The sequence below is a fragment of the Ursus maritimus genome, unplaced genomic scaffold, assembly GCF_017311325.1.
Source record: "Ursus maritimus isolate PB19 unplaced genomic scaffold, ASM1731132v1 scaffold_5, whole genome shotgun sequence".
Lineage (NCBI taxonomy): Eukaryota > Metazoa > Chordata > Mammalia > Carnivora > Ursidae > Ursus > Ursus maritimus.
Genome location: NW_024426663.1, coordinates 66,924,963 through 66,949,330, shown reverse-complemented (window position 1 = coordinate 66,949,330; position 24,368 = coordinate 66,924,963). Strand labels below are relative to the sequence as shown.

At 42.9% G+C, this 24,368-nt stretch overlaps 1 long non-coding RNA gene across 3 annotated transcripts in view; it reads right to left on the bottom strand.

Annotated features, from left to right (window-relative positions):
- Positions 1-24,368, bottom strand: part of LOC103670536 — a 306,993-nt gene that overhangs the window by 74,238 nt on the left and 208,387 nt on the right. For 2 of the 3 annotated variants that reach the window (XR_005832552.1, XR_005832550.1), the window contains exon 3: positions 6,759-6,946. The exons of the other annotated variant lie outside the window; for it this stretch is intronic. This is a non-coding gene — a long non-coding RNA (uncharacterized LOC103670536). The remainder of the gene's footprint in view (positions 1-6,758; positions 6,947-24,368) is intronic. 3 annotated transcript variants of the gene reach the window in all.

Genomic DNA, 24,368 nt, shown 5'->3' with positions numbered 1-24,368 from the left:
ACCCTTTAGAAGTATATGGAGTAATCTACGCACGAGAGAACAGTGGCTGGGACTAAGGTATATAGAAAACCGGGTAGATCCAAGCAGTATATAGAGTTGTGTGAAAATGTCTTTGAGACACCAGATAAGGACTGGCTAGGAAAAGGGATCGAGGAGGGATCTCAAGTTCCTAGCCTGGACTACGACGTCATTTGCTGACAAAAGTAACGTGGTGAGAAAGAGCAGGTTTGGAACAAAAGATAATTTGCTCTGTACTGAGTTGCAGATGCCTGTTTAACATCCAGACAGAGATGTCTAGTAGGCAGTTGGGTAAGTGGGAGTGAAGTCCAGCAAAGACACATATGTTGGAAATAAAGATTTGGAAGTTGTACGAATAGGGATGGAAAATTAAGCACACTGAAATGGATGGGCTCACATGTTGAGGGGAGAATCCAACCAGGACCAATCCTAAAGACCTAGGCAGATTTGAAGAAAAAAAAATGAGATTGCAAAAAAAAAAAAAAAAAAAAAAAAAAAAAAAAAATCCAAGAGGAAGTAGCCAGAGAATAATGGGGGAAACCAGGAGTCTATGATGCCAGGGACGTCAATGAGGAGAGTGTTTTAAGATAATCAAAGTTATCATCAGTATCAAATGCTGCCCCTGAGTTAAATATGATTATGCCTAGAAATTGTATAGCCAATGAATTTTGCAACAAGCCTATCTCTTGTGACCCAGAAGAGTAGGTTCAGAAGCGAGTGGGAGTAAAACAGATTACTTTAGGTGGAAGAATTAGGGGAGGGAGGGAAGGAGAGAGGGAGGGAAAGAGAGAGAGAGAGGAAAAGAAAGAAAGAAAGGAAGAAAGAAAGGAAGGAAGGGAGAAAGAAAGAAAAGAGGGAGAGAGAGAGAGGGAGAAAGGAAGAGAGAGAGACAGAGAGAGAGGGAGGGAGGGAAGGACCAGTAACGTAGACTTATTTCAGGAAGATTTACTGTTAAGAAAAAAGAAGGAAAGTCAGTCGCCAAAGGAAGGAATGGGTCCAGTGGGAGGGGCTCAAGGATAGATTGGAAAGAAATCGCCAAATGGGACAAAGTTGAAGACGTGAAAAGGAAGGAGCACAAAGAATGGATGGAGAGCTCTGGGAAAGTGAAAACTCTGGGAACAAAGGGAGGGGAATCTATTTGGGAGAAGGGACACACATTTCACCAAAATAGGGGGAGAACAAAATGGGCAGAGATGCAAGTGTGGGCATAGAGGTAGGTGGTTGTGGGAGAGCGGGTTGATGGCCCAGTTTTCTCTGTAAAAGACACAGGAGGGGCCTCCAATGAGAGTCAACAGGAAGGTGGAGGGACAGGAAGTTGAAGGAGAATGGAAGCTTGAGGAAAAAGAACACGTGAGAAACACAGAGAAGGATAACAGGGTGACACAGGGAGCCCAGTAGAAGTGGTGGATCTTAAAGGTGTGTTTGACGGTCTTCATACCATCCAGCACTTAACCAATGCTAACAGCACAAACACAGAGAGGCACAGGGATGGACCCACTCGGATTACTCTCCTGGCTTCAGAAGACAAATAGCTTGCTCTCTCCTGGGCTTACAGGAAGGAGTCAAATCTATTAATTTAGAGAGATTCATACAAAATGGACAAATTACTTAAAATTACTACGGCCCCCAACGCCATGAAAGAAGCAAGAGTAGAAGCAGCGGTGGGTGGGCTAACGCTTGAGACCTAAATTCTAAGCGTAACTCTGCCCCAAACCTCTATGCCTCCTTCATCCAATCACTGGGTCTCAGTTTCCTCATCTATAACCTGAAAGGACTGTATGCGACATTATCCTCCAAGTCAAGATCTAAGTTTCTGTGAAAACATTGCTGTTCCCTTACATCAGGTGGGAGGGTATCTCTACAACATCACCATAAAAAACCCATTTCACTAACAGCAACATGGAGGGAGAAACTTCTAGAAACTCTCTTTTATTAGAGAATAGAGATCCCCTGACTATCTCCAAACCCATATCCCAACCACCGTCAAAAACACCCCAGATTAGGCTTGCAGAATGAATGATCTAGAGAATCTGTGGAACGATCTAGAAAGCAGTTTGACTGGTTAGCCTATCGGAGAGAAAACACAGCACGTCCTGGCCAGGGTGAAGTGACTGATCTGTGATGTCACTTCCCAGATTCACAATAAAAATCCTCCGCAGACAGGGAAAGACGTATTGGGGGACACAATGAACAAACCTTTGTGTAACTGCAAAACTGACACACAGTTTCAAGCCAAAAAAAAAAAAAAAAAAATTAAAATTTTTAAAAAACCCAAAAAACAAAAAAACACCTTTTAAAAAATAACTTTCCTAAAAACTCAGGCCAAAGAGCAGAAGCGGGATTTTTCTTTCATTTTCTTTCTCTGCCAGATGAGTAATTTCAGAACAACTGCTGAGTGCCGAACAATAAGACATTCAAGGACCAAAACGGGAGAGTCATTTTGTTCACAACACCCTGGGGTAGCTGTTCACTGTCTCTGGCAGACAAAATTATTTTCCAGCCGGCTCCTGGAGGGCCATCTATAAACAAATTAGAAATTTCAAAGGGTTTGTTTTCTGCCTTCTGGCTGCCAGTAGGGGCCGTTCCCTTTGTGTCCTTCATATGAAAAAGTAATTTAACAAAGAAAAAAGAGAGAGTGCACCTCAGTTCAAAACAGACAAGCTTGTACAGTCTCTCCCCCTCCCTCCCCGTCATCTCCCTCTGTCCATTGTCATGTTTGGTCAGTTTGCTGTCAAAACAACTTTTATTGTATGCAGCTTTCGGTCCTGTGGGGCTCCAGGAGCTTGAGAGACAAGCTGTTTTCCTACAGCAGTTCCATCAATAAGAAGAAAATGGAAAATGAGCACTGATTTACGGCCAATTCTCCTTAACACGCAGCAGCAGAAAACGCCCACCCGGCTATCAAGGGAGGCAAAGTGGCAAGGGGTGTCCATTCGCCACCCCATTCGGATGCAGACCCAAGAAGGCACAGCCTCAAAATAAGAGAGACCTCTGAACATTTTACAGGAGCTTGTCAAGCAAGGCACAAGGCTCTATTTCAACGGGAAGGAAAAAAATATCAAGTCTGCCTCCTATCAACTCTGAACAGAAGTTAAGCTTCCTATCTGGTACCACTAAAAATTAGCCCTCCCCTGCAAAATATCCTAGCTGATCGCAAGTCCCAGATATTTGGAGAGAAGCAGCACGTTATATTCCCCATGAGAAAACTAACTGAATTCGTCCTCCATTTACTCCTAAGGAGCCCGACCTAAGGAGTACGGAAGCTCTATGTATAGGGACCCAGCAAACTTTCCCGGAGACGGGGCTGGCAGGCTACGGTCCCTGCTCCCGGTTTTATGTGGCCCGAAGTCACCATATGGAGAACATGATGCTTTCCTGAGTTTTGGCATGCCAAGTCCATTTTCTCGTTATTATCTGAGTTCTGATTCTTTGGGATTGATTTGGGGCTTGGCTGGCAATCAAGAGCTGAAGAATAGGAGGCCGGCAAATGCAGCTATTTCTAGCGTGCGGCTATGCTCCACTAATCATAGTTTAAGTGGCATGCCGAATCTGGCTGGCTTTCTAGAGCCCCGTTCGGAGGTCTGCCCTTGAAGGTGAAGAGGTCTTAAAAGCCTTCCTACCACGGTACATTTCATTTAAGGAAATTCTTGGCTCAGGAAAACCAATTTGAAGCTCCTGGGAGTATGCCAAGAGCCAGAAAAATACTGTGGGGCTTAATGTGAGTCTGTGCATTTTTTTTTCCCTCTATACTTTGCATGCCTCTATTTCCAGATCCCTGTGTGCAGAGTCTCTGGGTTCTGCAGGGAGATTTCCAGCAGCCATTCCTGCCTTGGGGTGCAAGAGGGAAGGAACACTGGCTTGTAGGAGCAAAAGTGTCAGGGCACTCAGAGCTCCAGTCCGAAGTGCGTGCACATGCATGTGCGTGTGGACGGGTGTGTTTGCTGCTGGGGGAGACAGAGGAGAGCGTGCAGGACGCTAGTGAATGAAATGGAGGTGCAGGACAGCAACGGGACACCCCAATTGGGCTGAGACTCAAGGACCACCCCATAGCCTCGGATAAGCAAAATTCTCAGAACAGCATTCAAGTTGGGAGAAGCAACACCCACTCACGGTTCCCCAACAATCCTTTCCCCTACCCCCAAATAGGATCTTCCGCACCTACCCCCGAATGCACGTGCGGCTGCCAATTAAGAAACCACCACCATTTTCAATTCATTTACTTTGAAAAATCCCTCCATGTGAGATGTATTCCTCGTGTGGCTCCCTTGAGCGAGAGGAAGTCATCCCTTGCTGCACACGTTAAAGAAAAGCCTCATCTTGGAAGTACAGAAAGGGAGTCCGATTTCAACGAGAATATTTATAGTCCTTGGGCTGAGATGGTTGACCTAAGTTCAAATGACTAATAGAGAACAGACAAGTACCCCTTCCCGTCCCCCCCCCCCAAGGAATACAGTATTGTGCTGAAGACAAGATTTCATAAGGGTAAACACACCCGTCATCTAAGGACGACGAAATGTAAACCACAGAGGGAGCCTAGCTAGTGTATTCCATACCGTACAGCAGTTTTACTAATTGTTTATTTCCTTCACCAGATGGGCCTTTTAAATTTTCCTCTCTGCATCCTTTAGTTCTAACAGCAAACCCCCTGCCCACCTGATTGGCTTTGGTGCCTACATGGCCCATTCCTGGATCTTGGCCAGACATCGTGTATGTAGGGGTAACGCCAGCCTCCAGCAGCCCTCTGCCCTGAGTCAGGATATTCAACAGGAACATTTGACTCATAATTGGTTCTCCTCGTGTTCAGTAGATTGCAATAACTCAGCTGTCCGGGATCTGTGTATCCACGCTCTTCGCTTTCAGCAGCAAATATTTCATAACCACGATGCTCAGACCACGCATCAAATGAAAATCTCCTGTACTCAGAGCTGGTTTTATCATCACAACCCACCAACTGGAAAGCCCTGGAGAGGTGGCATCCCTGCCCCCAGAGCCTCTCGGGCTTAGCCAGATCCTCATCAGGGGAATTCTCTGCCACTGAACGACTTGAATAGAAACTGGCCCACCCCCACAAGAGGCTCTAATGTTTCAGGGATTCTTCACTGGCCTATCCTGTCCTAGTAAATTGCCAGTTTATCTAGGTTTACTGACTCCTTTACATGCATTCTAACGAAAGTGAAATGACGCGTATGGAATAAAGAGGGATGGAAATGAGAAAAGATGGGGTAAGAAGAAGGCAAAGGAAGGAAAGTCCTAAGGGAGAGAAAAGAGAGAAGAGATCAAGAAGGGAGAAGTGAAAAGAGAGAAAGGCAGAGAAAGAGATCTACTACAGTCTGCACGAAGTTGCCGCTGTATCCATAAAACTACACCATTTGAAACAAATCAAAGAAACTATTATGCCCACCAATATGCTTTCTTCATAATAATCTGGTTTTTATTAATGAGCTGCAGTGGTTCTGGTACTTCTCACTTAGCATATAGGATATTATCTCCAGAATGAAGGCATACAACCGTTCAACTGTCAGATACTGATACTGGCCGCTTGTCAAAGAATTAATAATGAAACTAGATCCATTGACTAAGTATGCCCATAAGGAACCTGTGAGATAATATAATGTTTAAAATAATGCAAGAGCTGAAAGTTAACATTCTTCCTTTTCATTAGTCAATGAAATGAAGCACGGTGAAAAAAAAATGCTTGTGATTCAATTTTTGAACCAAGCTCCTTAAATTTCTCAGATGCATACACAAATGAATTCCCCGCATTGGTTAAGCTTAAGTTGGGATACTGTTGTTGCAACTGAGGAGTACTGAATAATACCCATATTGTATTAGGAGTAGGGTACTGTGGTTAGCTCCACCTAGATCACTTGCCCACCGAGAATAGGAGAGAGGTATGGCTCAGAGTCACTGTAGAATAATAGCCTCGGAGGTCTACCCAGAACCTGGGAGAATCATTTCTCCAAAGAAACGGGTCACTGATAGAAGATAAGAAAATAAATCCAAAGCAGATGAAAGACAAGTACCGTCCTGAAAACCTTTCTCCTCCACTTCATCCCTATTTTCTGTGGGTTACAATAGGCACGTTAATTACAGAGTATTAATCTCATCACTATGACAACTACTGAGAATCTCACGGAGAAAATGATTTACAGTTGGAAGAGAAATAAAAAGATGATGAGAGGAAGTGTCTCATGAGCAAATGATTTTTAAGCTGACACCGAAAGGATAAATAGGAGTTAAACAAATTAGAGAGTGAAAGCCTTTGAAGGTGAAGAAACCCTAAATGTGAAGTCTCTTAATTCTAAAGAACTGGGAAACTACTACTCTAGTTCATATATAGAAAGGAACAAGAAGGGTGGCTCAGTCTGTTGAGTGTCTGCTGCTTGGTTTCGGCTCAGGTCATGATCTCATGGGTTGTGGAATTGAGCCCCAAGTCAGGCTCCATGCTCAGTGGGCAGTCTGCTTGAGATTCTCTCTTTCCTCTCCCTCTACCCCTCCCCCACTCATGCTATGTCTCTCTCTCTCTCAAATAAATTAAAAAAAAAAAAAAAGGAGCAAGACACAGCAACTCTCATCCTAACAGCAACAAAAGGTTGAAAAAGCTCCAGAATCAGAGTTTTCAAAAAAAAAAAAATAAATAAATAACCCATTAGAAGAGAACACAAAGAAATCCAAATGGACTCAAATCCAAAGTTAGGAAATTTTGGTAGGAGAAAAAAGATTTATTATTGCTCTCATACCTGGCAGAACCACAGCGGGAGGAGGAATCCACTTCGAGACTTAGTAGCCAAAATTCTAAAGAGCTTTTAATAGCCTCATGTGAGAAGACAGATTACAATCCAAAGGAGCCTCAACAAGCCACAAAGGTCTCTAATCACTCGCCATGTCTTTTCCATATGTCTTCACTGAGTGTTCAGGAGTAGTGGACCTAAAGAGTAGAGGCAGGGAGTAGATCAGAAAGAGATACCCCTTGAGATGGTATCTATCTATCTGCTATAGTTTTGTGTGTATACACACACATATATGTTTTATGTAATATGTACTATACACATAGATGATTTCTTATTACATGACATTATGTATTAAATTATTTATGTACACATACACAAACATAACTAGATGATTTTTAAATTTTTTTGGTATTTATTAGCGAAAATACTAACAACGATTATGGTATATGAAATGAGAAGAACACAGTGTGGGATGGGATCAAGGGAATTATTTTATTTTTAGGTTCTTACACTGTACATTGAAGTAGATGACAAATAATTCATATTATACACTCTAAAGCAATAACTAAAAGCAAATTTAACGTAAGAGATTATACAGACAACACACACGGCAAAAGAGAATAAGATAAATGCAGTTCACTCAGGAGAAGACAGAAAAGAGGAAGAGCAGAAAAAAGAACAAATGGATTAAATAGAAAACATTCACATGGGAGATTCAAATCCAACTATACCAATAATTATATTAAATGTAAACGAACTAAACATACTTATTAAAAGGCAGAAATTATTAGATTAGATAAAAAAAAAATCAAGACCCAACTGTATGTAGTTTATAAGAAACATGTTAATCACAAAGCACAGACAGGTTGGACTTAATTGGTGGGAAAAGGTAGAACGTGTATGGTAGAAAGTCTCCAGAGATGGTCGCCATCAATCCTACCTTGCCTAGACAAGCATGCTGCTCCTCACATCCAAAAATGCAATCTTATTTTCCTCCCCATGGAACCCAGGCTGGCTTTAGTGACTTGTTTTATGAATATAATATAACAGACATGACATTCTGGGACCTTGGAGGCTACTTTATCATAAACCTTGAAGCTCTGCCTGATGTTCTTGGAATGCTGACTTTTTGAATGCTCTTTTTGACAAACCAAGCCCCACACAGTGAGACACCTGGGTCCTCCTTTGTGGAATGAGCAAAAGGTGTGAAAGGGGGCAAGAATTATACTACAGGAGATCTCCCCCTACAGGGACAGAACATCTGGAATGGCAAAGAAAGATTTCTCCCTAAAATTCCTTACCACTGGGATTTTTCCTTAATACATTGTGCTTAACTATGAAGTATATGGTCAGTTGAAGGTAGAGAAGGGTGGGGGACTATCACACTGGGGATGAAAAAAGGTACATATAACAATACCAGAATGATCTTCACAAGGTCATTCTCCCAATACCATTCACATTTGGGTAACCTCCTGGGATCACTGGGGAGCAATACTGATCCCCGCACAAGAACACTTTAAAATGAGTTTCAATAATATAGTAATTATCTTCAAAGCCCCGCTGCATCTGAAGTTGAAAAGCTCTTTACTGTTCTATTTCTCACCTTATATAATGTCTAGACACTGTCTAACATAATATATGAGAGTTAGTAATAACATTAAGTGATAACACGAAAATGTCCAATAAAAAATGCATAAACATACTCCAATAATAAAATGTCAACAATGTAGAGATGAGACAGAATTTAATATACACACCCTCCCATTATCACATTACAATTCAAAAGCATTACACTGCAAATAGATGAAAGTTCAAATCAAGTTATTTTGCCCCTGTGTGTAAAAATTTTTGGCAGGTTGAAGTTCAAAGGCATGAAGGTTAAATATCAAGGTTCTTGGACCTAGTGAGTTAACGGTCCTATGTGTGAAATTCTTCAAGTTCCAATTCCATCCTCTCTAATTTAGGATTCTTTCCTCTTTCAGGTAGAGGAGTTCTTGGTGCCTCAGGAAAGTGGTTCCTTTAGCAGCTTCATCTTGGGACGTATCTCTTTGTATTGGATACAGTTTCTTCTATACATCAAAAGTGGCATTAGTTCAGTGCCAATTCTCTGAATCCATCCCACAGATTCTGAACCCAATTCTAAACACAGAGAGCACCAGCTAGGTGCCCTGCAACTCAACTCAATTCTGACAGTTTCTACCAGGAGACAGCAGCACATTCCACAGGTCTCATAAGACCACCCTCCTCTTCAGATGCCAACAGCAAGTCCAGGTGGTTACCTGCACTTCCGCCTGACCAGCTATAAATCACAGGTTCCTATGACCTCTCCATGGGTTCAACTAATTTACTGGAGCAGTTCAAAGAACTCAAGAAATTCATTTACTCACTAGATTACTCATTTATTGTAAAGGATATTAAAGGGTGTCACTCAGGAACAGTCAGATGGAACAGACACATACAGCAAGGCAGGGGACAAGAACACAAAGCTTCCATGCTCTCTGTGCGCATGACACTCTCCCCAAATCTTCACAGGTTCACCAACCTGGAAGCTATCCCAACACCATCCTTTTGGTGTTTTATGGAGGCTTCATTACATAGGCAGGATCGATTAAATTATTGCCCAATGGGAACTGATTCAACCTCTAGCCCCTCTTCCCTCCCCAGAGGTCAGGGGGTGGGACTCAAAGTTCCAATCCTCTAATCATGTGGTTGGCTCCGCTGGCAACTGGCCCCTAGACTCTGGTGCTTTCCAAAGTCATCTCATTAATAGGACAGAAGACAACTTTATTGCTCTCTTCACTTAGGAAATTCCAAGAGTTTTATGAGCTCTGTGCCAAAAATAGGGATGAAGGTCAGACAGATATTTCTTACTATAAATTGAGGGATCACAATCCCTTTCCTAAGATACTGAACATTTAATGTGATACAGAAGATAATTATAGCCCTGGCTCCACAACCATCACATTGAGAAAACAAGATGATCTCTAGTCTTTAGAACAGTTACTGCAGGCAAAAGTATCATCTGACAACCCATTTTCAGAGTTACTGAAGGTCACAGAGGAAAAATTTGGCACTATTCATTCACCATCTCTGCGATGATCACTCTTAATGTCTCATTTCTCACAGTGCATCTGAGATACTGTTGCTTATTTACAAAGTTAGGGACTTTGAAATGACAGGAATCCAATCACCAGGTATTATTTTAGATGTCAATCTTTTGTACCCATTGTGTCTAACTACTTAGTTTCCCTTGTCCTTTTCCCTTCTGTCTGAGGGTCAGGTCTGTCTTGTCCTGCAGACTCCACATTTTCTTATTAGAAAACACTTCTGAGCTTGGACTGCTACCTTTGCCTCTTGTGCTAGAATTTCTTAGGGAAGAATTTCACCTCCGCACAGAATATGGTCAGCTAGAAAAGTACTCTTGGCTTGTCATCTACTTGCAAAAGAATCAAGTCAGACCCCTTACCTCACAACATCCACAAATGTTAACTCAAAATGGATCAAAGATCTAAATGTAAGAGCTAAAACTATGTGCCAAACAAAAGAAGCCAAACACAGAAGGCCACATATTATACGATTCCTTTATATGAAATGTTCAGAATAGGCAAATTCAGAAAGACCAGTAGTAGATGAGTGGTTCCTAGGGGTTGAGGGGAGAGAGGAATAGAGTGCGACTGCCAATGGGTATGACGTTCTTTCAGGGGTGATTAAAACGTTCTGGAATTAGATAGTGGTGGTGGTCGCACAACCCTATGAATATACTAAAATCCACTGCTTTGTACACTTTAAAAGGGTAAATTTTATGATATCTGAATTATATCTCATTTAAAAAAAAAACACTTCAACATATTTTTGAACCAAAGCAGCTGCTCATACTTGAGAATCTTCAGCTCCTGGGGCCTAGGGAGCACCAATACCATAACCGTATCCTGAAGATGCTGTCTTTCCTCCTCCCATAAATTCACCTAACACTTCCCCTGAAACCAGCTGTACCCAAGTTTACAGAACAACTCCAAAACTAGTTACTTGACATGGTAACTACTTATTCAGCTCAAGATTCTGCACGTTGGCAAGGTGAACTAGGCTTAGCTGACTTCTTTTGGTTCTGGATGGTTTCTTGTACCTGTAGTCAACTTCTGGGTCATCTATGGACAACCTAGTCTAGAACAACCTCAGCAAGGTGGGTCATCTTTGTTCACAGGGTTGCACATTCTCCAACTACGCTGGGATTTTTGTCATGGGGGCAGCAGGGTTCCAAGAGCAAGAGATCAAATGTGCCTAGAGGAAGAAGCACACTGTCACTTCCATTGCATTCTACTGACCAAAGCAAGTCACAAAGCCAGCCGAGATTCAAGAGAAGTGACATAAATATCACTGCTGGATGAGCGAAGCTGCAAAGACACATTGCAAGAGGAGTGGATTCAAGAAAGGGTAAAGGATACTGAGCAGGCTTGCAATTTATCACTTCCTAGAGCAGAAGTTCCAGGACAACAGCTGTGCAATGGATCAGAGAGGGATAACAGATGGTTTCAGGAGAGAATTTCTAAGAGGAAAAAAAAAAAAAAAGGAATTGATAGACAACTTCATGTGTTAGAGTAAATGGAAAGGAGTTTCAGAGTTCTTTCAAAAATTACTAGTATGGGGGGTGCCTGGGTGGCTCAGTCGTTGAGCGTCTGCCTTCGGCTCAGGGTGTGATCCTGGGGTCCTGGGATCGAGCCCCACATCAGGCTCCTCCGCTATGAGCCTGCTTCTTCCTCTCCCACTCCCCCTGCTTGTGTTCCCTCTCTCGCTGGCTGCCTCCCTCTCTGTCAAATAAATAAATAAAATCTTTAAAAAAAATTACTAGTATGGATGACAGGACCACAAAAAACAATTTCTTTAAGGATTAGGTGGGTAATATAATAGTGTGGAGTGGCCAAACGTAAGGAAACAAAGAACGGGCTGCAGAGGGCATGCCCAGCTTACAACATTCAAATGAGTATTTCAGGAAACATAAAAAGGATTTCAAAACCATTAAATATAACATGGAAGTCATTGCATATATGGTCATATTTACATACTTACCTACTTGCAGATTTACATGGTTATAATAATCCAAACACAACATTCATATAACCACCAAAAAATATAATGCAAGTACAGTAAGAGAATAAGGTACAGAGAGGTACCAGTTTTGGAGTCAGGATATGGGGTAAAAGTTGGGGAATCAAAATCCAAGGATCAATTGAAAAGTCAGAACATCTCAAATGCTGCTGGAAGACATGGAGACATGTTTTTGATTCACTCAGAAAGTCCCAAGATGCAAGCTAAAAAGTTGGAATGTAAAAACGAAGCAGTAAATGTTAGCCACTTAGATTGTTTTATGTATTAGTATATTAGAGACGTCTAAAAATAAGTTTCCTTGAAGAAATCTGGGCAAAGTAGTACAAAATTCAATTCAAAACATGTGCTAATTACATTTAAATAAACATAGGGAAAACAGTTTTATGATTTCCAATTGCGCATGGTCAATCCTTATGGCTACCCTTAAAAATAGTACTTAATGTAGCCACAGAATAAGAAATGATGTCGAAACCTCAAAGTTTATTGGAAAGAGTCCCACGATTTATCAGTATTTGCTTGAAATGACTCTTCCCCTTGAGCATGAGTTTAAAATCATTACAGGACAATTACCCTTCTCCTCCTTTAAGAGAAATCTGGTAACTTCGTGTTGAGTAGGGCCTTCTAATTTAAGGACAACCTTGGACTTCATACTGAGAAAACTAGTGTGTGTAAATTCATACGAAGTCTAAAGCAGTCGAACGCGAAGGGAAACAAATTCCTGAATGATGAAATAATCTCTTCATCCTCCGGTACAGGTCTAGGAACTTATTTTTAGTTCAGAGGCTTCATAATTTTTGTAAAATAAGATCACCCATAAATCTTCCCTGTCAGAAAACCAACAGTAATTGACAGAGCCTTCTGGATCTTGGCTTCCTCGGAGCGATTCTCTTTCATTTTCTGAAAACCACATACCAAAGTTGCTCCTCGAGGCCAATTAGATTGATGTATTGGCTGGTGGGGCTGGGCAACCTACAGAATGAGGAACCGGCCAGCGCCATTGTTCCCACAGGCTTCCTCATGAGGCACACGTCAGCTCCACACAAGGCTTCACTGTGTAATAACCTCATTTTAAACAGAGCTTGTGGATAATAAACAAAATACATTTCAGGGCTAAAACCACTGTGTCCTGTTGAACAGACCCTAAACTCAGAGCCACTGAGAAACCAAACATCTCTTTTGTGATTTTTGAGGCCAACAACAAGGAATCAGCCCAATCCATAACTTCTGGCCTTGGTGTCTTGACGCTCACTTCAAAATTCTAGAAGGGCAGCTGGGGGTTGGGAGGTGGGAACTTATTTTAACTAAACCTTTTAACAGTTTTAAATTACCTTCGTATAGATATACTTCTACAGAAACACAAGTAGAAGAAAACCAATTTAAAGATTAAAGACAAGTTTTTAATTTCTTCATTTAACTGAGTGGACTAGAAATCGACTATGTTTCTACTTAGTGAAGAGGCCTGGACAAGGTACTGAGAGTCTGCAAAGATGAGTACTTTAAATGCCCAGCCATATAGATCTTACTTTAGCCATGGAATCTGGTGTTTAACCAGGATTTACAAACTCACATCCTGAAAGCAAATTTGGTCTAAAGCCCCGCTGTGTTCGCTTGTTTCGTTGAGTCTAATTTGAATGCATCAAGCCCGGCGTGCACTGGCCAGCTCATTCTTTGCTTATTTACATTTGGCCACTCCACACAATTATCCTAACCACCCTGAGCCCTGACGGACGGGACTTGGCAACTCTGAGGTAAAAAACAAACTATACTGTACAGGAAATAAAATAAACAGGCGAACGATGTGTTGTAGAGAGAAACATAGGCCTTTCATCAGAAACAGACTCCTGCATGAACGCTGCTTCTCCTACTCGATACCTATGGGATCTTCGGCAAGTTCTCATACCTCTTTGACCCTTAGTTTTCTTTTTTTTTTAAAAAGATTTTATTTATTTATTTAACAGAGATAGCCAGCGAGAGAGGGAACACAAGCAGGGGGAGTGGGAGAGGAAGAAGCGGGCTCATAGTGGAGGAGCCTGATGTGGGGCTGGATCCCAGAACGCTGGGATCACGCCCTGAGCCTAAGGCAGATGCTTAACCGCTGTGCCACCCAGGAGCCCCTGACCCTTAGTTTTCTTACCTGCAGATGGAGATAAAAAATACTGACAAGGTGGCTGTGAGGATTAAACAAGGTAGTATTTCTTATTCGCACATGATCCGTCACATTGTAACGTCTCTGTATAATTTGGGACCCATCCTCTCCCTCCCCTGCAGTAGTAGATGCCCATACACGCTCATAAGAGTGATCCATCGATTCTGGCTGGGTGTGAGGAAACACTTCACAAAAGCAAGTGGTCATGTGAACCGAGCTGGGAAGGACGGAAAGGGGATTATCTCCAGAGGGTAAGAAGAGAACCACTCTGGAATAGGAAGTGCTGCCCACCACTTGCTATCACACGTTCCTATCATGTGCTACAAAGCATCGTTGGCTCTATTTTTATAGTCCTGTCTGGGGTGGAGCAGAAAGCAATTCCCAGGGCCCTGGAGCTGAGATCTGGAGTGTGAGAGCTTGTAAGGCCTCTCATGACAGTCAGGAAAGGGAGTAATAGGTCTATAGCACTGGTCCCTAGTGCCTAAGTATGCATGGATACTTCTGGAGAATAAAGTTAGATGCCATACCTTATCCAAATGATTTCTCCTAGGGCTCAGGGACAGGCAGATTATAATTTACACAGTTCTTAGGATTACTAGAATATGTCCCATAAATCCTCCTGAGTGGTCTGGGACTTCCACAGCTGATTACCTGAGATGAGAGAAGAGCTAGTTGCAAGACTGGTTGTACTATGGGTGGATGCGTAGGACTAGGGCATTCCTGAGGGACCAGTTGGCATTGTTCCATCAGGCTAGCAGTCTGTACCAAGTGATGATGAACGTGTGTGGACATGAAGGTATTTGAACAGTGCATTCAACATCTAAGGAAGAAAGCTGGAACAAGTATCTGAGATTAAGAAGACTGGTCCTTCCAGGAAATGAAAATCCTCCTTCACAACAAGGGCTGCAAAAGTTATCCTGGACAAGGGGAGAATGGAGGGATGGTGAAGTTCAGAGCATGAAGTGTGACATTTAAGAAAGTCCATGCATCCTCAGGACTACAGGAGGAGAGAGGATGCAAGATCTAACATACAGTCCTGTAAGGACTAACCTGAAGGAGTACAGGGGTTAGCAGGAGGAGGCAGTTCCCCCACCAGTGGCGTTGGTTATTTTTCCAGTGGCCCACAGGGTATCTCTCAGACAGCTGACCCAAGCACTAGAGACCTGGCCTTTCCACACCACCGACACTTTTGCCCCTGCCTGGTGACCCATGCTGTTTTCAAGTACCCACAAAAGACCCAGCAGGCAGTTCTTTGTCTGGGCACATCACACGTACCCACACCAGGATGAGGATTAAGCACTGTGGTGTGAGTGTGGGCCAAACTCTAGCCTTGTAAACGTCTATCAAGTCCAAGGAACTAGAAGATTCTAACGCTCTGCACAGCTCATCACACAGTTCTCTAACATATTTTCTAATTCTCTAATCAAGGTGCTGATCCACTCTACTCCGGTGATCCTATGAGAACGCAGAATTCAGGGCAGAAAAATCTACATAATCCACCCCGTCAAGAGTTCATTCATAGCGCTGGAAACACCGCAACTGATTAAGCTGCCAGACAGAGGGATCCAGTGTTCAGGAAGCTGGGGTCAGTCTTGCATCCAGGCTCATCCTGTTAGAAGCTCCAAATCACCCATCATGGCACTTTAGAGAAACAGCATTTCATTGCATTCTTCCTTGACCTACTAAACCCTGGGTCTCCACGAATAGTTGTTTTTGCCATCCTATGTTGGGAAAATGGGTGGCCTCCCCCAAATCTCTCAGGAGACAACAGTGTGAGCAGGCCTCCACTTCCAACATTTGAAATTCATCAGATGGCTACCCTGCTCCCCTCTTTTTTCCCGTACCATGTTGTTCTATTTTCAACATGCAGCACATGGGATGTGGCCATTGACCTCCCTGGATAATGAGCAGTCGGGTCTGGAACCTTCTGTTAGTACATGAAACATTCAAACTGTTCTTTTTAGGGGATCCCTGATATGCCTATCAAGGATTCCGTTGGACTGAAACTGTTAGAGTGGCTCTAATGGAAGTGGATCCTGGACACAAGATCAACTCACATGGTTGTTGGTGGGTTACAGATACACGCCTGGGAGCCTCATACAAAAATTCACATTTTCAGGTAGTCTTAAAAAATAAACATCTAAAAACAAAGGATCGGCAGTCCCACATGGCAACAATCCACAGGACCCGAATTAAACTAGGACCTTGACAGTGGCATGTTTGCTCCCTTTACCAGGATCTTCTTCAATCCCTGTGCACTGTGTGAGCCATTTCCCTCATTTACACTGACATCTGCATGTCTGAATTTAAAGGAGAAGTGAAGACAGAGGGAGTAGCTTGATAAAAGGAAGGAAGGTACAAGGATGAATTACTTAAAAGGATATACACTAAGCTGTGAGGCTAGAAATGTAGGTTGGGATTATGACGGAATGCGCTATGGGTACCATCCTGAGCTCCTGGCCTTATTCTTCAGGTCATGTTAAGACACGGAAGGCTTTTACTTAAGAGTTTAACAAGACGAACACTGCTTTAGAAAGATAACTTGAAAAGCAGCATGGAAGACATCACATAAAATTTAAAGACGAGAAGCAAGGAAGTTATTACCAAAGAGTACACGCCAGAAAAAAAAAAAAAATGGGAGTATGACCCATGGCCTTGCCCAGAGTGATGGAAAGGAAGAAAGGAATATTGGAGAGAATTCAGATGTAATTTACAGAATTTGGTAGCCAAATGGCTGGGTAAGAGTGATGAAATAAAGATAAGTATGATGATTTTAGCCTAGAGTCTGGGAGGAGAACATTAACCCAGGATAGAGTTCAAGGAGAAGCCAAATGGGAGAAAGAGGAACTCCAGAGGAATGTGTTAAAATGGCAGTGGGGGGGGGGGGAGTCATTTAATATGGACACATCCAGCAAATGGAGCTTGGAAGAAAAGGAGAGATAGGGGCCTGAAAATTCTCAACACAGTGATACTGTTAGAAGCCAAGTACTAGGTCAGGTTGTCCATGACAAGGAGAAGAGGAGCAGGCAGAACGTTCAGGAACATTATACTTAACAGACATGGTGAAGGAAGAAGAGCCTGTAAGTGATCCTAATAAGAAAACCTAAGAGAGATGGGGATGTAGCGGGGTTTGCCCTTCCAAAGCCACCTCCCACCCTGCTCCATGCCCGGAGGCTGACCTATATGAGCTGCCTCCGGGGGCTCCCTTATCTACCGGCAATGGGGCTGATTTGGCCCCTGGGAAGACTGGCCTAAATTACAGGTGGGAAGAAAGTGAAGTTGGAGTATTTATGCCCCTCGCTCTCTCCCTACTGGGTTGCTGCGGGTTAGTTCTCTCTCTCTGAAGGCTACCACTTCTGTTGGGGGGTCCTCTCTCCCCACGTGGCAGTTCAGTGTTTCCCACCTCTCAGCCCTGCTGGTGCTCACAGCTCCCCCCATCCCTCTTCCCAGCATACTGGCCCATCCTTGCAGGCTTCCCCACCTTCGTCAAGAGCCCCTCGATTACACTCCCTTGGATTTCTCAGTATGGATATGCCATCTGTTTCCTGCTGGTATCCAGCCTGATCCAAGGGGTAAATCTGGGAGGAGGCAATATCCTGCAAGCCAGGATAGAAGGGTTTACATCAGTGTTGCAGACCACCTAGGGAGCTAAGAACTAAAAAGAAGCAGAGTTGGACTTTTGTTTTTCTGAACACCAAAACGGGGTGGGCAGGAGTCAGGATGTAAGCTGTGGTGGAAGAAATGAATAGTGAGGGAAAACAGAGGCATCAGAAATAGAAAATATGGCTTCAAAACGGCTGGTGGGCTAGGGAGGCATGGGGACTAGGACGCCAGGCTGAAACAGAACTGATCTATGCCTCTGAGGTCAGGGAGAGATGGAAATAGCACCAAACGACTGCCTTTTTTTTTTTTTTTTTTTTTGGTCAATTGTTTCATTGTCACCTGATTCAAATGGATTCCTTAAATTAGCAAATCACCTTCTCTCTGGGGTTTTCCTTTGACAGCAAGGTTTCAAAGAGGACCAGGAGACAAGATGAAATGTCTGGTTCAGGCTTACCTCTCTGAGTCATTCTGAAGGTTATTAATCATTTATAGGACACCGTAAGCCACCTCTAGGAAAATGATGATCCTTTATTGCTTGTTAAAAATATTTACATTTTCCTCTACCAGCTGTATATAAGGAATTGATATTTTCTGAATTGCTAAGTCAATAACATCTTCCTCGAGCCATCAAAGAATTTGACAAACCAGCAAAACATGAGCGCCTCTGCGGCAAATAAGTGGGAGGCACTCGGGCTGTCAAGCAATTAAGTGGACCTGAATAAGCTGATGTAATTAAGCCTCTTACTGCATAATTATCTTTATTTTAAATGTGTCTTTTGATAAAACATCTGTTCCCTGCTCCAGATATGAAAAGAGGGACCCATGCTCAGGAAGAAAGCAGAGCTTGTAAGGCCCTCACATGCTGCCTGGGCTGCTCAGATCCAAGGCAACAAATGTTGTCATTTGTTCCACCTTTGCATGCAAGAGGCAGGTGTCCTCAGGTCCGCGGCCCACATTCGCCTGACCTCTGAGCTCACAGCAGCTGCCTGGAGCCCTGGGACACAAAGCAGGCCCTGGGTGCTGTGGGGACCCCCAGAAACAAGGAGGCAATTAGCCGTAAGGGCTACTGCCTCGGCCATCTGCAAAGGACACCAATCAGATGTGGTCGCCAAGTGAAGGTGGGGTACTGGTCAGCAGGATGCCCTCGGGTCCCCATCTCTGGGCAGCAGGGCAGGACCTCATCTCCTAAAGTAAAGGTGCATGTGATTCCTTGAACCTGATAACGGCGGGGCAGCGGAACCTTGGTGTATTTCTGGATGAGCGTCTGTCCGTTCTGCCGCCCCTGGACTCCGGCTTGTCAATTTCCTACATTGTTCTGAAGCAAGGATTTGGGATCGCGCTAATAGATATGCAGGGGAGAAAGTCACAGGATTTAGAGGGAAATAGATCTGGTTTTCTATGCCGGTGCTGCCCCTTGTGGGCCAGGTGAACAGCCACTTACTCTCTTCCAGCCTCAAAGTACTCCACTCCCAACTAGAAATAACAATACCTATCTTACCGCAAGACTGTGAGAGTTACAAGGGAGGCAGAGAGCCTAATGCAGTGCCCGGAATACAGGAGCTAATCTGAATCAACATTAGCTCTCTCCCCTTTGTCTCACCCACCTCGTCCCACGGCCCGTGCAGGAGCCCAAATGTTTACTTCCTCCTGGTGAGAAGTGTGCCACCCAGACCACTGAGCACAGTTCCTGTTCACACGGAAGGATCCTGAACTCCCCTCCTCCCATCAACACACCGAATCTACAGTGTCTGTGGAACCATGTCCTCAGGAAAAAATGTCACAAACTGGCTGGGTAACTTCCATGCATCAGGCCAATGAAACAAGGCCCACATCAAAGTGGGGAGGAGAGGCTGGTCCACGATCTCACTCTAACACCCCCACCCCCCACCCTGGGGCAGCCACCCACAGTTGGAAGGAAACTCAAAACCCAGAGCTTCTCCCTGAGTAAAGGGGTCCAGGGTTTGAAACCCACATCAGGCACCCCAGCGTCCAAGACTTGAAGCCCAGAGACAAGCCTTTATAGCTATTATTCTCCTTCAACATCACAATATTCGTCCTAGATCAGCTTTTGACCTATTATGTTTAGCCAATGCCTTAGTCTCTCTTCTTTTTTAAGAGCTCCATTGAAAGATAATTCACATATCATACAATTTATCCCTTTAAATCGTCCAATTCAGGGGCTTTATTCTATTCACAGACTTGTGCATCCATCACCACAGTCAGCCACAGAACTTTTCACCGTCCCCAAGAGAAACCCTACACCCTTCCGTCATCACCGCCCAACCACTCTGTTCCCCTACAGTCCGACTGTCTCTATGAATTTACCTATTCTGGACATTTCATATAAATGGAATCATACAATCAATGGCCTTTATATCTTTTTTCACTTAGCACAATGTTTGAAGGTTCAACCATGTGGTAGCATGTCTCTGCACTCCGTTCTTTTTCACTGCCGAGTAATATTCCACTGTATGGGCCTCCCCGCCCATTGCATTCCTCCATTCATCAGTGGATGGACATTTGGAATGCTTCTGTTTCTTCCGCTATTATGACAAACACTGCTGCGAACATCCGTGTACCAAGATTTTGCAGGAACACGTCATTTCAATTCTAAGTCAATTGTTGGGTTGTAGAATAACTGTTTTTAGATTTGTGACCAGTGGCCAGTGTTTTTGAAGTGAAGGGGCTACCCTGTTTTAAATTCCCACCAGCAGTGTATGAGGGTTCTAATTTTTCCATATCTCACCAACACATTCTCTGTCCTTTCGATTATAGCCATCCTACTCGATGTGAAGTGGTCATCTCCTTGAGGCTTCACTTTATACTTCCTTGATGGTGATCACATCTTAGTCTTTTGCAGAAAACCTTTCAGGGACACGCACTCTAAGCCACTGCCTCCGGGAATATCTTGCCCTGACTCTTCTGTGCTTTCTAGAGGATGAAGAGTCAGTAGAGGCTTCACCACAGTAAGACAGCTGCCTAAGAAGACACTTACACTGACCAGACCTCTGTGACAATATGCACCACATCATTCTGCAACGGGTAAGAACATGAGAAGTTCATTGGGGATAACTCTTGTTCCTCTCAGAGCAAGGACGTCAGAGAATCAGACATCATGTTAATTCACAATACACTGAGGGAACATCACAGAGGCCAAGTCAAGAGGAAAACTTGAAAAAAATTATTAATTCACTAGTTAAAACCAAGCTTTAATACCCCATCCCTAATGATATCTATGATATTATATATTTACATGTCTCTTCAATAGAAGGACCACAGAAATTTAAAATGGCATCAAAAGAGCCGTTTATGAGCCCCGATTCTAACCTCAGGTTCCCATGATTTTAAACAAGATACAACTACAGGTTAAATTATTCCATATTCTATAGAATGGAAAAAATAATTTCCCCGAGGGGTTATTTTGACATTTAATTAAGATAAAGTTGTTGAGCCTGCTTTATAAACTGTAAAACACCCTGTGAATTATTAGTGGATAATTATTAATAGCCAGAATAGGTCCCATTACTGAAAATTTCTTTTGTGATAGGGCCGTCCTTCAAAAGCACCATGTAGGATGTCTTAATGGGACTTACAAAAGGGAACCCCAACCTCATGTATCATTTTTTTCTCTTAATTCAGTCTATTATTACACCATCCTTATAACCTTCAGTGGACAGCAGCTTTGGCTGAAGTTGTGAGGGAGCTGAAACCCTCACACGTAATGCAAGTGCCATGTCACCCCACCAGTAGCTCTCATACTTGGTGTCCCCAGTTGTGTAGATGGGAGAGGAGAGGTATAGGGCCTCTGAATGCAGCAAGCTGTCAAAAGAAACAGCCTCAGGAAAAACTGTGGGTGGGATGGGGACACGACTTCACAAACACCTGTGTGCCAAGAGAGTGTGTGTATGCCCTCCCAGGTGTGAGCGTGGCCATGCAGCAGGTGTGAATTTATCACCTGGGTTTTCACACGGGGCACAATTCAGCTGGTGGGTCCACGGGACTGGAAGAGCTGAGATGGCCTCACTCACATATCTGGCAGCTTGCCAGCCTGTTGGCTGGGGCAGATTCTCTCTCCTTTGTGTGGCCTTGCTTCCTTCAATAAGCTCAATCAGCTTCCTTTCATGGGGCAATCAGAACTGCACTCCAACAAGGCAAAGACGGAAACTACATGGTCTCTGGAAGCCCGCGTCCCAGAACTCACACATCACTCCCGCCACGTTCAAAGTCAAAGCTGAGTCAGAGGCCAGCCTGCAGCCAATAAGGTGAAGGAACAGGACCTGCCTCTTGATGTTCTAGAACATTCTATTTCTTCACTTCTTTTCAGTTCTATTGAAAGCCTACACTGTGAGGATATATGGATACATGGTGAAAGGATTCCCACTGTCAAGTTAATTATCACATTCATCTCACATATTTACTGTGTGTGTGTGTGTGTGTGTGTGTGTGTGTAAGAGAGATCACTGAAGCTCTACCCTCTTAGCATATTTCAATTGGACAATGAAGTATTATCAACTATAGACGCCATGTTATACATTAGCTCCTTAGATCTTCCAAGCACAAGTTTACAAGCTTTCCCCAGACTCTCCCTATTTCTCCACCCCAAAGTTCCTGACAACCACATTTTACTCTCTGTTTCTAGAAGTTCAACTTTTTCAGTCACTTTTTTGAGATTCCACATATAAGTGAAACTATGCAATGTTTTCCTCTGTCTGGATTATTTCATTTAACATAATGTCCTCCAGTTTCATCCAAGTGGTCACAAAAGGCAAGATCTCCTTCTGAAAAGCCAAATAATATTGCACTGTGTGTGTGTGTGCACCCCACCATCTCTTTATCCATTCATTGGTTCAGAAGCACTTAGATTGTTTCCCTACCTTGGCTATTGTGAATACTGTTGAAATGAGTACAGGAATACAGATAGCGCTTCAAGATTGTTTTCTCTGTATACGTACTCCAAAGTGGAATTGCTGGATCATACAGTTCTATTTTTAATTTTTTGAGGAACCTCCATACTGTTTTTCAGTGCAGCTATCCCAATTTACATTCCTACCAACAGTGCACAAGTGTTCCCTTTTCTCCACATCCTCAACAGCATTTGTTATTTCTTCTCATTGTGGTTTTAATTTGCATTTCACTGATGATTAGTGATGTTCCGCACCGTTCTATATACCTGTTGGCCATTTCTACGTCTTCTTTGGAAAAATGTCTACTCAGTTCCTCTGCCCATTTTTAAATGAGGCTATTTGGGTTTTTTGTTTTGGGGTTGGTTTGTTGTTGTTGTTGTTTGGTTGGTTTTGGTTTTCTGTTTGTGCTATCGAGTTACAGGAGTTGATTGGGTCTTTTGGATATTAGCCCCTTACTGAACATGAGGCTTACAAATATTTGTTCCCTTTCCATAGGTTGCCTTCTCATTTTGTTGATGGCTTCGTTTGCTGTGCAAAACCTCGTTAGCTTCAAGGAGTCACATTTGTTGTGTTTTTGTTTTGTTTTGTTTTTGTTTTTGCTTTTGCCTTTGGTAAAGTCCAAAAAAATCATTGCCAAGACAGATGTTGAGTATACCCCTGTTTTATTCTCGAGTTTCATGGTTTCAGGTTTTATGTCGAAGTCCTTCATCCATTTTGAGTTGACGTGTATGATGCAAGATAACAGTCCAGTTTCAGTGTTTTGCATGTGGCTCTCCACCCTTCCCAACTCCATTTACTGAGAAGATGGTCCTTTCCTCCCTTGCATACTCTTGGCTCCTTTGCCATCAGTTAATTGACCAAAATGTGGGGATATATTTCTAGGTTCTATTCTGTTCCATTGATCCATGTTACTGTTTTTATGTTACTACCAGACTTTGGATCACTACAGCTTTGCAGTGTAGTTTGAAATCAGGGTGTGTTATGCCTCCAGCTTTGTTTTTCTATTTCAAAACTGCTTTGGCTATTCAAGGTCTCCTGCGGTTCCATACAAATTTTAGGATGGTTTTAGCTATTTCCGTGAAAAATGTCATTGGAATTTTAATACGTACTGCATTGAATCTGTAGATCACTTGGGGTAGGATAGATATTTTTACCATATTAACTTTTTCCATTCATCAACACAGTCCATCCATTTGAGTCTTCTTCACTGTCTTTCATCAATGTTTTCATCATTTTTGGTATACAGATCTTTCACCTCCTTGGTTAAATATGTTCCTATTTTATTCTTTTTGATACTCTTGTAAAAGGGACTGTTTGCTTAACTTTTCCTTCCAATAGTTTGTTGTTAGTGTATAAAACTAAAACTGATTTTTGCCATGAGCTTACTACAACGCCATAAGGTCAATTATTGTTTTACTCATTTTTTTGGAGAAGGAAAATAAGAACTAAGATTAAGAGCACCGGTTGTGTGACTCAGCCAGGTTTGAACCCAGGTGTGTGTGACACGTTTTAGTGATCTGAAAAAAGGTAATCTTGCTTGCTGTGCCCAGAGCTCCTGTGGAAATTCCTCTCTCCACCCCCTCAGTGTGCCACGACTCAAAGAAATGGTTTTAAGTATTTCTACCCGAGAGATTCAGCTTCCCCTTTGCAAGACTTCAATCCCTTCTCCTTGATCTTCCATTACACCTTTCTCTTAATGTGTACTGCCTTGTTACAGAAATGGGTTCTAAGCTAGGCCAAATTCAGTCTCAAAATCATGATGCAAACTTCAAAGAAACAAGAATTCTTCCTACTTACCGGAAGAGTCTATTTAATTTTTTTTGGCTAGGAGAGGAGATACAGAAGTTCTATATGTTGGCTAAT